The 15,909-nt window shown below is 37.5% G+C and overlaps 1 pseudogene; it reads right to left on the reverse strand.

The window, feature by feature from the left end:
* Positions 1-6,904: 6,904 nt before the first annotated feature.
* On the reverse strand, positions 6,905-7,324 carry LOC100667709 (non-histone chromosomal protein HMG-14-like; annotated as a pseudogene).
* Positions 7,325-15,909: the final 8,585 nt, after the last annotated feature.

Raw genomic sequence — 15,909 nt, forward strand, 5'->3', positions numbered from 1 at the left:
AATGAAGTGTTCTGGAATTCCCATCCTTGCAACATTATCCATAATATTTTATGATCCATACATTGGAATGGCTTCACATAGTCCATAAAACACAGGCAAACATCTTTCTGGTATTCCGTGCTTTCAGCCAAGAGCCATCTGACATAGATGATATCTATCGTTCCACATCCTCTTCTGAATCTGGCCTGAACTTCTGGCAGTTCCCTGTTGATGTCCACTTGCAGCCTTTCTTGAATTATCTTTATCAAAATTTTACACCTGGGCTATAATCCAATACCAGCCTATTTATTTGGTTCTTCAAATTGGTCATTGGAAGTTCTGTCAGTTGAATTCTGTATACCTTTGAACACCATCATTTTTTTTCCTTTTTGCTTTAGCATTTCCTTATTTTCTGACCCTAAAAAAAAAAAAAGAGCTGCAGGTTCATCTTGCATATTCTTTGCCACAGTCCTAGAATCACCCATTTTTTCAAGAAGCCTGATTCCTTTTTTTCAGGATTTTATTAGAAACCAAGATCTGAGCACTGGAGGGCTTGTTGCTACTGGGGTGCCAGTACTTCTAGGCCCTCTTATGAATACTTGTTACCATCGACTTGATTCCAACTCGTGGTGATCTCATGTGTTACAGAATAGAACTACTCCATACAGCTTTCTTGGCTATAATCTTTATGAAAGCAAGTCATCAGGCCTTTTTTCAGTGGTGCCAGTGGGTAGGTTGAAACTACCAACCTTTAGGTTAGTAATCAAGTGCAAACTGTTTGTTATATCTAGGGACCTGTCTTTATGACCGTAATTGAAATATAAAAATATATGTGTATCACAGCTTATGTATAAAGACCTATCTATAACATAATTACAAACACATATATGTTCATTCTAGACTTCTTCCCTAACTTATCTGTAACCTCCAATTCTGATAATGAGAAACCTGAGCTGGCATAGTGGTTAAGAGCTCAGCTGCCAACCAAAAGGTCAGCAGTTCAAATCCTATAAGGCAGTTCTACTCTGTCCTGTAGGGTCTCTGTAAGTCAGAATTGACTCAACAGCACCTAACAACAACATCCATATACTTACTTGTCTAATCCCATTATATGTGCATAGTGGTTTCAGAATTGTTAGCCCACACTTCCACGGAAAACAACTTTACCATCTAGAGTACAGTGCCTATGTACATTTTCCCTGTGGTATTTTGGTGCACGTTATGAATTAATCTCACTCATTGTAAATTCCTACATATTAGATATTTAAAGCCCTACAAAAAGCTTGTATGTTTTCTAGGAAACTGTTGGTGTACTTATAGTCAATTAGTATATGGTATTTTATATTTGGCTAGCTAAAGTCTCTGCGTCCACTTAACTGGCTTCAATTTTAACTGTTAATTACAAAGCCGTATTTCAAGACTCTGCTTGGAAAGAGCAGACCTATGGATTTAGATTTTGGTACATATCTCCAAAACACAGCTTTTAAAAACCAACTAGTCTCTGAAGTTCAATGCATATTTTCAATGCAAAACTTATACCTGGTCTTAATTCCATCCTAATGGACGAAATACACAAAAGGAAGCAAAAATAATTTTGCTAGTGCTATAAGGACACTATCTGTTTATCCGTCTCCCTTAACAGCATTTCATTTTCCCAAAAGAGTGGTAAATGTGTGGTAAATGACTTGAAAGGCTGAGACGTAAGGAATTCATAATAAGGAAGATCGGCCCACAGTGTGTCGTCACACTCCTCTCTTACCATGACCCTCCCTTCTTGGATACAAGACCAGAACACTATATTCTTTAGAAATGTCTTGCATGTGAAACAGATGAGGTAGAAAGCATCAACTTTATATGAAATAAGTAATACATTGAAGAATAATGCAATAAGGATGGACTTCGGAGTTACATCAACCCAAATTAAAATCCTATCTCTGGTCCTTGTAAGTTGTAGGACTTTGGTCAAAGTTTATAACTTTTCATGTAATTAATGAAGTTAATGATGTGTAGCCACAGGCTTCTCACAATAAATAATAAAAAGGTATGGATAAATGTATGAACAGAGAATTTATAGATGGTACCTAAAGTTAGCAGTTACTTCAATTTTTAATGTTAGTTATAATAATAATTAGTAATAATTCCATAAAGACAAGGAACAAAACTTGAAGACTGAACCAAAGACCGAGTGCCATATGAAATGATAGGATCTGAAATCCTGGTTGAATTGATTTAATGTTAATTCCACAATCATGTATTGAGTGATTCCATGCTCAGATTTATTTTCTTTTTCAGAAATACAAAGAACAATTGCTGGGAGGGCAGGATTCTGGCCCTGGGGCACTTTAGCGAAGGCTACCCTGCCTGGGACACCACAATGAGAAGGAATCAGGAGCATCACAAGCCGGCTAGGTTTTGGGGATCAGTTGAGCACCCTTACAAAGAGAGGGAAGCAGAAAGGGAAGATTAAGTTGCACCAAATACTAACTACCTGTTTTTCCAGGGTTGGGTTAACCCGGAGATACTACTCTGAGATGGAAATGAAATCAGAAGAATGGAGACATAAGGTACTAAACTACAAATTAAAAAAACAAAACTTCCTCCTGGAGCTTAGGGGAAAAAATGGCCCTTGGGAACTTGGTCTTCACCTTTCCCCCATACACTTGTCATTGTATGGCTTTAGTTTGCCACAGAATTAGTCGAAAAAATTCCTTGGTTTCACTCACCTAGGCACAGTGTTAGAAGGTTTATATGCGTAATATTCTTTTACATTTTACAGCTAAGGAGAGTAAAAGTGGACAGGCTAATGAGCTCCGCAATTTTAACCTAGTTTTGTTTGACTCCAAATCTTTGAGTGTTCCTTTACAGTCTAAAGGATAGAACGCTGAGAAAGTTGGTCTTTCCTTTAAGTAAGTTGCTTGACTTAGTTTGTGTCCAAATTTGCTAATTCCCTGGTACTCGGTTGGCTCTTGGAATGGCTCTGGGGTGTCGTGGGATACCTTTTCCCCAGCCCCCCCACCCCAGTCAAACATGCAATCCCTGCAGCACACAGGTGCACCACTCCACTTGGCAGGCAAAACATGCTCAGCTGCTGTGCATGGGGAGGGAGGGATGAAGGGCCCGTATGTGCAGTCAGACTGGGCCCCTGGTGGCCTCAGGGCAGTCGTTTCTTCTAGATAAAACTCAGAGCCAGCCTGCTGGTAGCACAAGCACGTCCCAAGGAACAAGGATGAGATAACAGTCTTAGAAACATAAAGTGTGTTTCCTGTCGTACCTGGGAACCCTTCAATAGCAATGGAAGTCTATGGCTTGCCCTGGGGATTTTGATGTGTCTCAAGAAGGCAACCAATGCAGACCAGAAAAGTATGGGTTGTTTAGACAACAAGAGGGATAGGCAAGAAGTGTTTCTGAAAATAAGCATGACTATTTTAGGGAGTTTTGTGACCTGAGTGTATTGAGAACATAGGATAAATGACAGGAAATTGCAGACGAAAAGATGTAGTTTAGAACAAAAGGCAGGGACTGAGTTGTAAAGGAATTGAAACAGGCAAATATATAGAGACCAAAGTTTATTAGTGATTACCAGGACTAGCACGAGGGAGGGAAAAAGGGGGATTTACTGCTTCTGGAAACCTGAGCTTCTGTTAAGGGTGATTGGAAAATTTGGAAATGATAATGTTAATGGTGGAACAGCACGATAAACATGACTGATGTCACTGAATTGTACATGTGAAGAATGTTGAAAAGGCAAACAATGTGTTACATATATATTTACCACAATTAATAAAACTATATGGAGTATGGAGTGATGTTCTGGACTGTGACTAGGAAAGCCAATCAAATATTTTAGGTTAGAAAGCTTATACGCACACTCGCTTAAAACAGAAAAAATACCTCAAGAAATACATTGACTCCAAAGCTCTATAGTAAAGGACAGTGTTGTTGTGCCCTATATGCTGTCTTTAATTAATGCAGACAGTATTTGGTATTGAGTGGATTTGGATTCAAAATTAGAAAATATTCTTCATAAACTAATAGGGGCTTGGGATCTTCCTATGTTTTCATCTTTACCACTGGTTTAAAAAAGTATTTTAAAAATATAGCCAAGAATTAGTTATTGACAATAAATCACAAACTGCCTGGTGACTTTCTTTACTTCAGTTGAAAGTAGCCTTGCAATTTATCATTATAATATCTCGTGGTTTCCATATTTGCTGATGAGAAGGGTAAGGTCAATCTAATTGTGTTCCCTGATAGATAATCTCTGTTTTCTCCTTGGCTGTTTAAAACCTTGTTATTTCTCGTTGTTTTTTTTTTTTTACCATAAGGTATCTAGGTGTGTATTTCTTTTTATTCTTCATGAACTTTAATTTCTGGAACATTTTCAAGTATTATTATTTTATTTTTCTTTACTATTTTTAATATTTCTTTCTCAAGATTACTCGTAAATTAAATTTTCTTGTATTAACCACAATTGCTTTTCATCTCTTATTTTGTATGTTGTTTTCTCATTCTAGTAAATTTCTTTAGATGTATCTTCTTTCTCACAAAATCTTACTGTCATTTTGTCTAAATTCTGCTTCATCCATCCAATGAACATAGCTTTCAATTTTTAGTATTTTTGTTTTTCTCTTAAAATATTATGTTATTCCTGGTTCATGTTTTCAACTTTCTCTTTTATTTGTTTAACATGTTAAAAATAGGCATTATCCAACATACGTATTCATTTGAGCTTTTCTTATACTGATTCTAATTCATAGTGTTATCTTTCATTTTCTGATTTATAATTTTGGATTGTGTTCTTACCTTCAAGTATAGGGCTTTATGGGAATACTTTAAGGATACACCAGCAGAGATTATTTGCGTTTGCTTTGCTGGCAGCTCTAGGGTGGTGCAAATCTTTGACCATTATAAATTACTCTGTTGATTTGAGGTTAGATTAGATTCTAACTTCATACCCATGTGAGGGCAGGCTTCTGTGTATGGATTCTCAGAGGACACGTTTTCCCACCAAGAGCATATTTAGCAAACAATTTTTTTTCCTAGTCCATTTTTCACTGAGGGTATGGATTTTTGAGGGTCCCTGCTTTATGTTCTTCTTTTGTGTGCTCTTTATCTCAATCTCTCTTTTTCTAACTTTTAATATATTTTTGTTTTTTTTAAATAATATATACATAATATTTTAAGACTATTATTTAAAATGTATGTAAAAATTTGAATGTGAGTCATCTTTTATTCCTTATATTTCCTTGTCTTCATGGGACTATTCTAAGCCAAAGCCAAGTGTCTAAATTATTGAGATTAGCAAATACCCTGAGAACTGCCATAGCTGTGGCATCAGCATGTCAGTGTGCTTTTTCCAATCTCTCTTCATTTTTGTGCCTGGGGATTTTTCTTAACATTTTATGAACTCAATATTATATCTTATAAAATTATTTCTTTATGTAATACAATTTCTAGCAGTATTGTTTTTTATAATTGGTAATTTAATGGTTGTTTTGAGGATCAGTACAGAGACATTATGAACAATCTGTACGCAATTCTTAATGTACATACAAAAAATCTAAAAGGCCATATGTAGTTATAATTCTTTTTCTAAATTCCAGCTTTAAATTTGGAAGCAAATTATCCTCAAGAGGATATCAAGTACCAATTATCGTCAATTTTTGATAAGCTGTTACTTCATAAGTCCCACTAGTTCACAACTTAATGTCACACACACTACACTCAAATGCTCAACCTTCCACAGTACGTAACAAAGTTATTAGGAAAACTGTATCATGCCGACCAAAGATGCTACAGAACGCACAGTTCCGGTGGGGAGAGCAATGATGAAGGAGCCATTTTCTTTCCTTTTTATTATTTTTTTTAAGGCATCCCTGGATGGGCACGAAAGCCTTTTTCTTTAACGAACAATTTTCTACTAAAAGACAACACGGAAATAGAAAAAATTTAAAATGTTCAAGACATATAAATACATGACTACAACTCCAAATTTCCATTAATTTTGTTTTGTACTGTGGGATATTAGAACTGTTCCCCCACCTATGGAATGTTACTTTGACACCCAAGGCAGTCAAAAATAAATAAATAAATAAATAAGGCCTCCGACAATGCAACATCTCACCATTTTCTGGCTTTACTAAAAAATTAACAACCAGCAAATGATTTCACCTCTTTAAAAAAAAAAAAAAAAAATTTACTCTTAAAATATAAGATAAGGTGGGACTTCCTTCTTCTTAAAAATGTTTCTAGAGCTACTAAAATACTTTCATTTACAAAATAGCTGATAAAAATATTCCTCTGGATTATACAAGAAGGAAGATACAAGGACCACTGTTAAGATATGGTAGACAAACATTAGTCAGACTGTGACTCTAATACCTCGCAGTATGTTTTCTCCTCTTCAAAATGGGCAATAAAGGGCTTGACATAACTAACCACATAATGATACTTCAAGTTTTTTTTTTTGCCTGGCATTTGTGCACTCTCATTTTCAATGTCCTTTTTTATTATACCAGTTGCACTGGTCTCTTTTCAAAGGGGTGTGGGGCCTTCTCAGCTCTGGCAGCCTTGGTCCCCCTCCTCTTCTTTGTTCTCTTGGGAGATAGCCTTCAGCCTGCAAGATGGCAGCTAGGGAGGCTGCCTGCCACTTTTGGTCTGTAACTTTATTTCTTGCTCCTTATCTCGGTCAGAGTAAACTTGGCACATCAGTTCCATTAGCTGAGAGATTTTTACGTAAGTTTTTTTGCCTGTTACAAACATGCAGATCAGAATCCAGATGTTCCAGCTTGTATATCTTTAGTCCAGTAAAGAGTTTCTTGTAGTTTTGTGATGTATACTCATCTGACCATCCGTGGACTACTTAATCCTTGCAAAAATGATATATGAGCTCCGATGTAGAAACTGCTTTTGTGGACTCCATAAAGACAGCCTGCGTTGCTGCTAGTCTCTTCGTTGGTGTCATTTCGTAATAAACTTTCTTTTTTTCTGACTTGGAATAGTTTCATTGGCTCGACTGCTCCAGGGCACAGACCCCAATCAGGTAACAAGACTTGGTTTCTTTCTTTCCTGCTTCATCAGAGGCTGGACTCTCCTCATTTTTAGTTTCTCCTTTTTCGGCAGGTAAATTTTTAGTTTCTTGGTTAGCCACTTCAGCATGTTTTCCTTTTGTTTCCCTTTTGCCTTTTGTTTGCACCTTTTTGTCTGAAGACTTATCCTTTCCTTCTGCCTTTTTTGGCTTTGTTTCCACTTTTGCAGGAGCAAGTTTAGCTGACGACCTCCCCAATACCCTCTTGGGCTCCTCCTTCACTGCCTCTTAGGCAGAGATGACCTTCCTCTTGGGCATCTTGGTGGTGGGGAAGGCGCCTGCCAGATGCCTGCGGGCCACAGAGCTTGGAGAGCCTTCCTGAAGATGGCTGCCTGGCTGCTGCTGCTCCACATGCTGCCTGAGCTGTTGGGACCTGTAGCAGTGGCGGTGGGTGGGAGAACCAGATGTAAACAGATTGGGAGCCCAGCCTCTCTTCTCCCCCTTGTTTGTTTTTTAATCGACAGATTTATTTTGAGGTATCTTCTACTTCCCCAGAAATGAATGTTTCTTAGCACATTTTTCCTACAAATTAAAAGGAGAGAGTGAATCATTGGTAATGCAGGCAAGAGAGAGGCTATTTGAGGAATTTTGGAGTAGGTGAGAGCCAATGATGTCTAGCACCTATGTGAAAGTTTTGGCTTTAGGTAGGCACAGAGGTAGTACAGCCATTGTAACATGAGGAAGATGTGTGTGTGTGTGTGAGAGAGAGAGAGAGAGAATGAGCATAGTGAGGTAGAATGATATGATGTTAGAGAGAAGATGAAACAATACTTATCTGATGGCTTCTATTTTTCAGTGTACTAAAAAGTGAGACATCTGCTGAGATTGAGGAGGGTAAGGAGTATTTAAGTTCAGAGAAGACACAGGAATGCACAAAATAGTCATCTCAGGAAATTTCAAATGGAAAGAACCAGGAAAATACTGAGGTACCATGAGGCAGTGATAAAGGCCCACTTGAGATGTGTCATAAATTTAAAATTAATCTAATAAGAAGGATACACACACACAGCTGTTGTTGTTCCAACTCATGGTGACCCCACGTGGGCAGAGTACAACTGCTTCATAGGATTTTCATGGCTAAGGTCTTTTGAAAGCAGATCATCAGGCCTGTCTTCCAAGGTGCCTTTAGTGGGTTTGAACTGCCAACCTTTTGCCTAGTAGCTGAGCACTTAACCATTTGCACCACAAAAGGACCACTATATATATAAAACCATGACTGGGTGGTGCAAATTGTTTGTGCTTGGTTAATATCTGAAAGTTTGACAGTTTGAACCAACCAAGCAGCACCATGAGAGAAAGGCCTGATGATCTGCTTCCGTGAAGATCACAGACAAGAAAACCCTACGGATAAACTCTACTCTAAAGCACGTAGGTTTATCATGAGTCAAAATCAGCTCAACAGCAATGAACTTGTCCATATACATACATATATGCATATACATATACATACATGCATATATATACATACACATACATATATGCATATATAAGTATGTGTACGTATATATGCACACACACACATATGTATATATTCCCATTAACTAAATCTTGATCAGTCAACGTATTGCCTTTAATAGACTTAATTTGATCGGGTACGCATGACAAATGAAGAAAGATGCAAGAGAGTTGAGATTCTATACTAAAGAAGCAATTTTGGTGGCCTACTATTGAATCTAATTTGATTAAAAGGGAAATGATAACACAAAATAGGTGATGGTAGTGAAAAACCAGTTGAATCATTCCAGTGGATGCTCCCAGTATGAATGAAACTTATTGGAGATGAGATAAAATCATAAGTAAGATTTAAAGATACCAAAACCACCAAACCCACTGCCGTCGAGTTGATTTTGACTCATAGCGACCCTGCAAAACAAAGTAGAACTGCCCCATAGGGTTTCCAAGGAGTGCCTGGCAGATTCAAACTGCTGACCTCTTGGTTAGCAGCCATAGCACTTAACTACTATGCCACCAGGGTTTCCAGATTTAAAGATAGGAAGCAATATTCAGAAAGCAAGGTAACTGAAATCAAAATTTCAGAAGAGGAGAAATAGTCTTGAGGAGATTGAAGAAGTCAGAGTCCTAAATGGAACTATGTGGGTGTCAAAGTTGTAAGAAATGAGGTTGATGATATTTAAAAAAAATAATACCAAAAGTGAGATCCTGGACTTTTTTTGACAATAAAGGAAAGTTACTGAAATATTTGTAGCATACAAAGACGCATATCTATTATGGTCATCTGATGGTACATCTGAGGCATTAGTCTTTTAAAAGAAAAATGAAAAGAAACTTCTAGAAGGAAAAATGAAGTTTGGCATTTATGATCATGGGGGTAATAAATAAGGTAGTTTATATAAAGCTCCTGGCATAGCAAAACCTGTTGCCATCAAGTCAATTCCCACTGACAGCAACCCTATAGGACAGAGTAGGACTGCCCAAGCAGTGGCTGGTGGATTCGAACTACAACTTTTGGTTAGCAGCCAACCTCTTAACTACGGTGCCACCAGAGCTCTGCCTGGCATACAGAGAACTTAAATATCAGTTTATTTCCCCCTTAAAGGTTAATTTTACAATATGCAAAATGAACCCCTACACACATCTCTCAAGTGTTCTGCTTGATATTCTACACCTTCGCGAATTGGGCAGCTTTGAAGACCCAACTTATGCTTCTTCATGAACAGAATCAGAGGCACTCAAGTTTATATTTCCTGGCCCCTAAGTAAGAGAAAATATCACAATACGGCCAGTTCCTCTGCACAGCTCACATGGATTATATGGAATTTCAGCATCTGTTCCACACTGCAATAAAGCGTGTTAAATACCTTTCAAATACTGTGAAAACTCTGGAATCTCAGCCTGGGCAAGACTCTTCCCTAGTGACCCACCAAGGCTCTGTTCCTGCTGTGCCTCAATGCTGGAACTGCTGCTTTTAGATGGATATGAAGGTTTGGGCCCTTGCTCATGCTACCTCTAGTTAGGAAGGCTGCACTATATTTTTGGCTCCCTTTAGTCTTGAAAGGGGCCCTGGTGGTACAGTGGTTATCCTTTGGGTGCTAAGGAAAAGGTCAGCAGTTTGACTCCACCAGCCACTCCAGTTCTACTCTGTCCTATGGAGTTGCTGTGAGTTGAAATTGACTCAACAGCAATGGGTTTGATTTTGTTTTGTTTTTAGTTTTGAAAAGAAACCCACATTATTGGCAAAAAACTGAGACTACAAATAGAAAGTCCCTCAAGAACCATAGGGAACAAATTATACTAAGTACATAAAAAGTTCAGCATTGGGCATTAAGTGTTTAGATTTGAACACTTGGAATCACTGGAGAGTCAAAAGAAAGAGAGAGAGAGAAAGGGAGAAAGAGAGAAAGGGAGAAGGAAGGAAAGAAGGAAGGAAGGAAGGAAGGAAGGAAGGAAGGAAGGAAGGAAGGAAGGAAGGAAGGAAGGAAGGAAGGAAGGAAGGAAGGAAGGAAGGAAGGAAGGAAGGAAGGAAGGAAGGAAGGAAGGAAGGGAAGAAAGAGAGAGAGAGAGGAAGGAAGGAAAGAAGGAAAGGAAGAAAGGAAGAAAGAAAGAGAGAGAGAGAGAAAGAGAGAGAGAGAGAGAAAGAAAGAGAGAAAGAAAGAAAGAAAGAAAGAAAGAAAGAAAGAAAGAAAGAAAGAAAGAAAGAAAGAAAGAAAGAAAGAAAGAAAGAAAGAAAGAAAGAAAGAAAGAAAGAAAGAAAGAAAGAAAGAAAGAAAGAAAGAAAGAAAGAAAGAAAGAAAGAAAGAAAGAAAGAAAGAAAGAAAGAAAGAAAGAAAGAAAGAAAGAAAGAAAGAAAGAAAGAAAGAAAGAAAGAAAAACAATAATGATAAAATGATGCAATTGGGGACTGAAATAAATATTATGGGAACCAAAATTAATAATGTTTAAAAAAAATCTACTTAGAAATTCAGGTCAGCAAGCAATAAAAATTCTTAAGCAAAGCAATATTTGACAATAATAACAGTTTTCAGCTTCCTTCAGCAGCCAAGATGCATTCTGGTGTAACCACCTTGCATTCTGAAATCTCCTTCTCTCACACCCGTTGTCCCTGCCCCCTCCTCCCAGCCACCTGGTTCCATGGAACCAGCCTGAAAATAACACTGACTCCAAAAGCACAAGCAGGGAGTTCGTTTTCATCTTGCTTTTTTTTTTTTTTTATGGGGTAACTTTCCGCACGTGGTAAACTTCCATTTTATTTAAGAAGTCAGTGCCACAATATAGGAGGTGCTTTTTCCTTCATTTGCAAGATTCTAATTTTTTAATATAGGCAAAGTTTTTGCTTGCTCGTTTTTTTTTTTTATTTTTTTCCTCACCGTCATACATTAAATTGTGTGTGTTTGTGTATGTGTACTCATATAAGCGTTTGAGTTTATATGTGTTTTTCACTCAGTCTGATACCTGGGGAGTCAGCTATCCCTTCTGAAAAATGATTTCAGAGTTCATGTTGTGACGGCTCTAATCGCTTCACGTGCTTGACTTGCTGTAAGCATCTGTGGTAGATTGAATTGTGCACTCCCAAAATATGTGTTGGAATCCTAAACACTGTACCTGCAGATATAATCCCATTTGGGAATAAAGTTTCCATTGTTATGTTCCTGAACCCAGATCAGTGTGGGTGTGCCCTACACCTAATCACTTCTAGTGGTATAAAGAGCAGCATAGACAGAAGACACATACAAGCACAAACAGGATAACATGGATGCCACACGAAGGGAAGAGCTCTATGGAACTGAGAAACGCTGGGGCTAAAGAAGTTGACACAAAGTTTTTCCCCCAGGGCTGACAGAGAGAGAGAGAGAGAGCCTTATAACTGGTGCCCTGAATTCAAATTTCTTGAGTCAGAATCGACTTGACAGCCGTGGGTTTGGTTTTGGGTATACTGCGAGAAAATAAATTTTTGTTCTTATAAGCCACCCACTTGTGGTATTTTTGTTAATGCAGCACTAAGAAATGAAGAAAGCATCATATCAGGCACTACTCTTATGTGGCATGATGAGTTTCTCTGCTTCCACACTTGTGCTTCTCCTAGTTCTCATTCTTAGTGGAGAAAGGTTTTGTCATTGCTGTTGCTGTTTTAGCAAAATAATATATTGAAGTTTTCCTGTGAAAGAGTAAGATTCCTTTTCCTAAAGAGGTTCAGCTATAATGAATGTGAAGATTGAGGAAAAACTATTTGTTAGTGTTGCTTCAAGAGGTTGCTATGTGAAACAAGGCTTTGTAGCTCAAGCAGGAACCCTGGGTAGTTGGGTAGATCAGGAGCAGAAAAATAATGAGGAAAGAGAGGAACACTTCAGGTCCCCATCCAGGGCAGCCCCAGCGCCAACTGAAACCCTGCATACAGTTTTGGGGAAATGCTCCTATTGTCATTGATTCCTAGCCTCATTCCAATCAGATGCAAATATGCTTGAGTTATTTCTTATAATCGTTCCAGCTTTTCTTTTCCTCATTTGATCCAGGCAAAACCCGTGTAAAGTGTTGTTGTTGTTAGGTACTGTCACGTCATAATGACCCTATGCACAACAGAACAAAACACTGCCTGGTCTTGCACCATCCTTACAAAGGACCCGGCAGTCTACTTCTGAAAAGCATGTCAAGTAGGTATTGTTATTTCCAATTATTGGTGAAGAAACTGAGCCCAAGGAGTAGAAGTCAGCCCAGGATTCATAGCAACCAATGGGCAGATCTAGACTTACAGATAAATATATATCTCATAGAAAGCCCTTTCTATGGCATCAATTAATCCCTGGGAGAACACAAATAAATAAACAAAACCACTACTACCACCACTACATCACAATAACAACAGAAATCCTTATCAATCGACTTACTGAGTATTGGATGCAAATACGATGGTGGGGCGAGGTTTGGAAGGACTTTTACTTCCCATGAAGACTTACAGATTTAACCAAAAAGTATAAAGGACTCAGAGTCTCCTTGCCCAGGAGAATACTAGAAAGACATCACATCCAAATGAAAAGGATCTAGACAGAGAGGATGAAATGTGGTCAAGGTCCAAACAAACAAATATTCTGCAATAAAATTAAGGAAGGCAAGGAAGGGAGGTCATCAGGGCAACCAAAGAACCACCAGGAGAGATCCCTTCTGAGAGGGAGAGGTTATACTGAGGGAGGGTATTAAAGGCTTTGGCACTTGACCACTGCTTAAGAAGGTAAGCTGCTTCGACATCGCCAGACCCACCCCTGGAAGAAATACCTCTTCTATTCACCCGCAAACAGTGGAAACAGAGAACTGTGATGTGAGTTCATTGCTAACAGGCCAAAAGTGCCTCAGGAAAGGGAAGAGAGAGTGCTTTATCCCACTTGATTAAACAGAATGTTTGAGGTATAATTTCTTCAATTTCCCAACTTAAGGGGAACATGTTGGTCTTCAACTTACTAACAATGTGGCCTTAATCAAGTTACTTATTGTCTTTCAATTGCAATGACTTATATGTAAGAGCAAGAAATTACTTATACTTATTTACACTCTGTGAGGATTTGGTGAAATGTGTGTGATGCTCCCAATACAATCAAGAGTTATTCACAACTTGGTACTGATGGTTGATGTAGATGATGCCAATGATGATGATGATGGTGGTGAAAATAACATAGTCTCAGGCAAGAGTTTGATGGCAATGAGGAAAGGAGCAATGCTCAAGATGCTCCAACACTGATAAGCTTAATATTAATGGATTTGACAGGAACTATAGACACTGGTGGTAAATGGAAGGACAACCTGTGTTCATGGATTGGAAGACTTACTATTGTTAAGATGCCAGTACTATCCAAAATAACTTATTGATTCAATGCAATCCTTATTAAAATTTCAATAACCTTCTTTAAAGAAATAAAAACTCCAACCCTTTAATGTATATGAAACAGCAATGGGTCCTGGGTAGCCAAAGCAATCTTGAAGAAGAACAGAGTAGGACTCTCATTTCCTGATCTCAAAACATATTATAAAGCTACTTTAAACTAATAATCTCATACTGGTATGATGATAGACATATAGACCAACTGAATAGAATAGAACGTATAGAAATAAACCCATACATCTATGGTGCATTGATTTTCAACAAAGGTGCTAAGTCCATTCAATGGAAAAAGAATAGTCTTGTTGATAAATGGCCCTGGGACAACTGGATTTCCACATGCAAAATAATAAAGCTGGACCTACACCTCACGCCATATGTGAAAATTAACTCAGAATGGATTATGGACCTAAATGTGAGAACTAAAACCATAAACTCTTAGAAGGAATCATGGCGGTAATGCTTTAGAATCAAGTTTTTAACAATGGATTCTTAGATAAGACACCAAAAGCATGAACAGCAAAAGAAAAAATAGACAAATTGCACTTCATCAAAATTAAAAACCTTTTAAATGGCCGTGGCTTTTTTTGGCTTTTGTGCATCAAAGCACTATGTCAACAAAGTGAAGAGACAGCTTACAGACTGAGAGAAAATTTTCGTTAACCAAGATCTAAAAAGGGTTTAACATCCAGAATATATAAGACTCCCACAAATGAACAGAGACAAACGACCCAAACAATGGACAAAGGATTTGAATATACATTTCACCAAAGAGAAAATAGAAATGACTAACAAGCAAATTAAAACGTTGTGGACATCATTTGTCATTTGGGAAATTCAAAACCAAAATGAGATGCAACTGCATCCCCACTAGAATGGCTATAATAAAAAATTTTAAAAAAGGAAAATAACATATGTTGGTGAGGGTATTGAGAAAACGAAACCCTCACCCGTTGCTGGTGGCAATGCAAGATATTAGAGCTGATGTAGAAAACAGTTTGGCAGTTCTCAAAAAGTTATACATAGAACTACAATATGATCGAGCAATTCCAATTCTAGGTATATACTCAAATGGAATTGAAAGGAGGAATTGAACCTTGGACAATAATGCTCATTACAGCACTATTCACAATCATCAAAAGATAGAAACAACCTAAATGTCTATCAAGAGATGAATGGGTAAACATAATGTCGTACATATATTCAGTGAAATATTACTCAGCCATTAAGAGAAACAAAGTCTTGATACACGGTACGACTTGGATCAATTTTGAAACTTTATGCTCAGGGAAAGAAGTCAGTCATAAAAGGACAAATATTGTATGATCCCACTTAAATGAAATGGGCATATGTATAGAAACTGAAGCTTATTAGTGGTTACTAGTGGAGAAAGGGACCAGGAAAGGGAGAGTCTTTGAAGAGGGAGCACTGAGTTTCTTTCAATGTTGATGGAATAATTTGGAAATGAATGGTGTTGATTGTGCATGTAAAAAAATGTTGAAGTGGCAAATGATATGTTCTATATTTTTACTACAATAAAAAAATAGGAAAAAAAAAAAAGGCATCGACAGTCCAGTGTAAACCCAAAGAACTCTAGGAAGTTAGCAATAAACATAGTAATCTGATGAGACTTGATAACTATCCTTAGGGGATGGCCCTGAAAACTTTGTCTAGATTTATAGTTAATCCATTAAACATACTAGTTATTCAACTAGTTTACTCAAAGCACTATTTCTCATATTTGAGCACAGATTTCTTAATATTACCTAAAAAGCAATTGTAAAATTTTCCTCTTTACTATAGATGTTTAATAATTCAGCAATATAAAAATATTTCTTGAGTGCTTATTATATGATAGCACTGAGGAACAAATTGAGATTATAAATATGAACACACACATGCACACACACACACACATAATAAAAATCACTCTTCATAGTTAGTCCCAAAGATTCTTATAGTTAATCCCAGAGAGGTAGAGTACCAATTATATGAAATTCCTATAGCAAGGTTAAGCATA

The sequence above is a fragment of the Loxodonta africana genome, chromosome 6, assembly GCF_030014295.1.
Source record: "Loxodonta africana isolate mLoxAfr1 chromosome 6, mLoxAfr1.hap2, whole genome shotgun sequence".
In the NCBI taxonomy this organism is placed as follows: domain Eukaryota; kingdom Metazoa; phylum Chordata; class Mammalia; order Proboscidea; family Elephantidae; genus Loxodonta; species Loxodonta africana.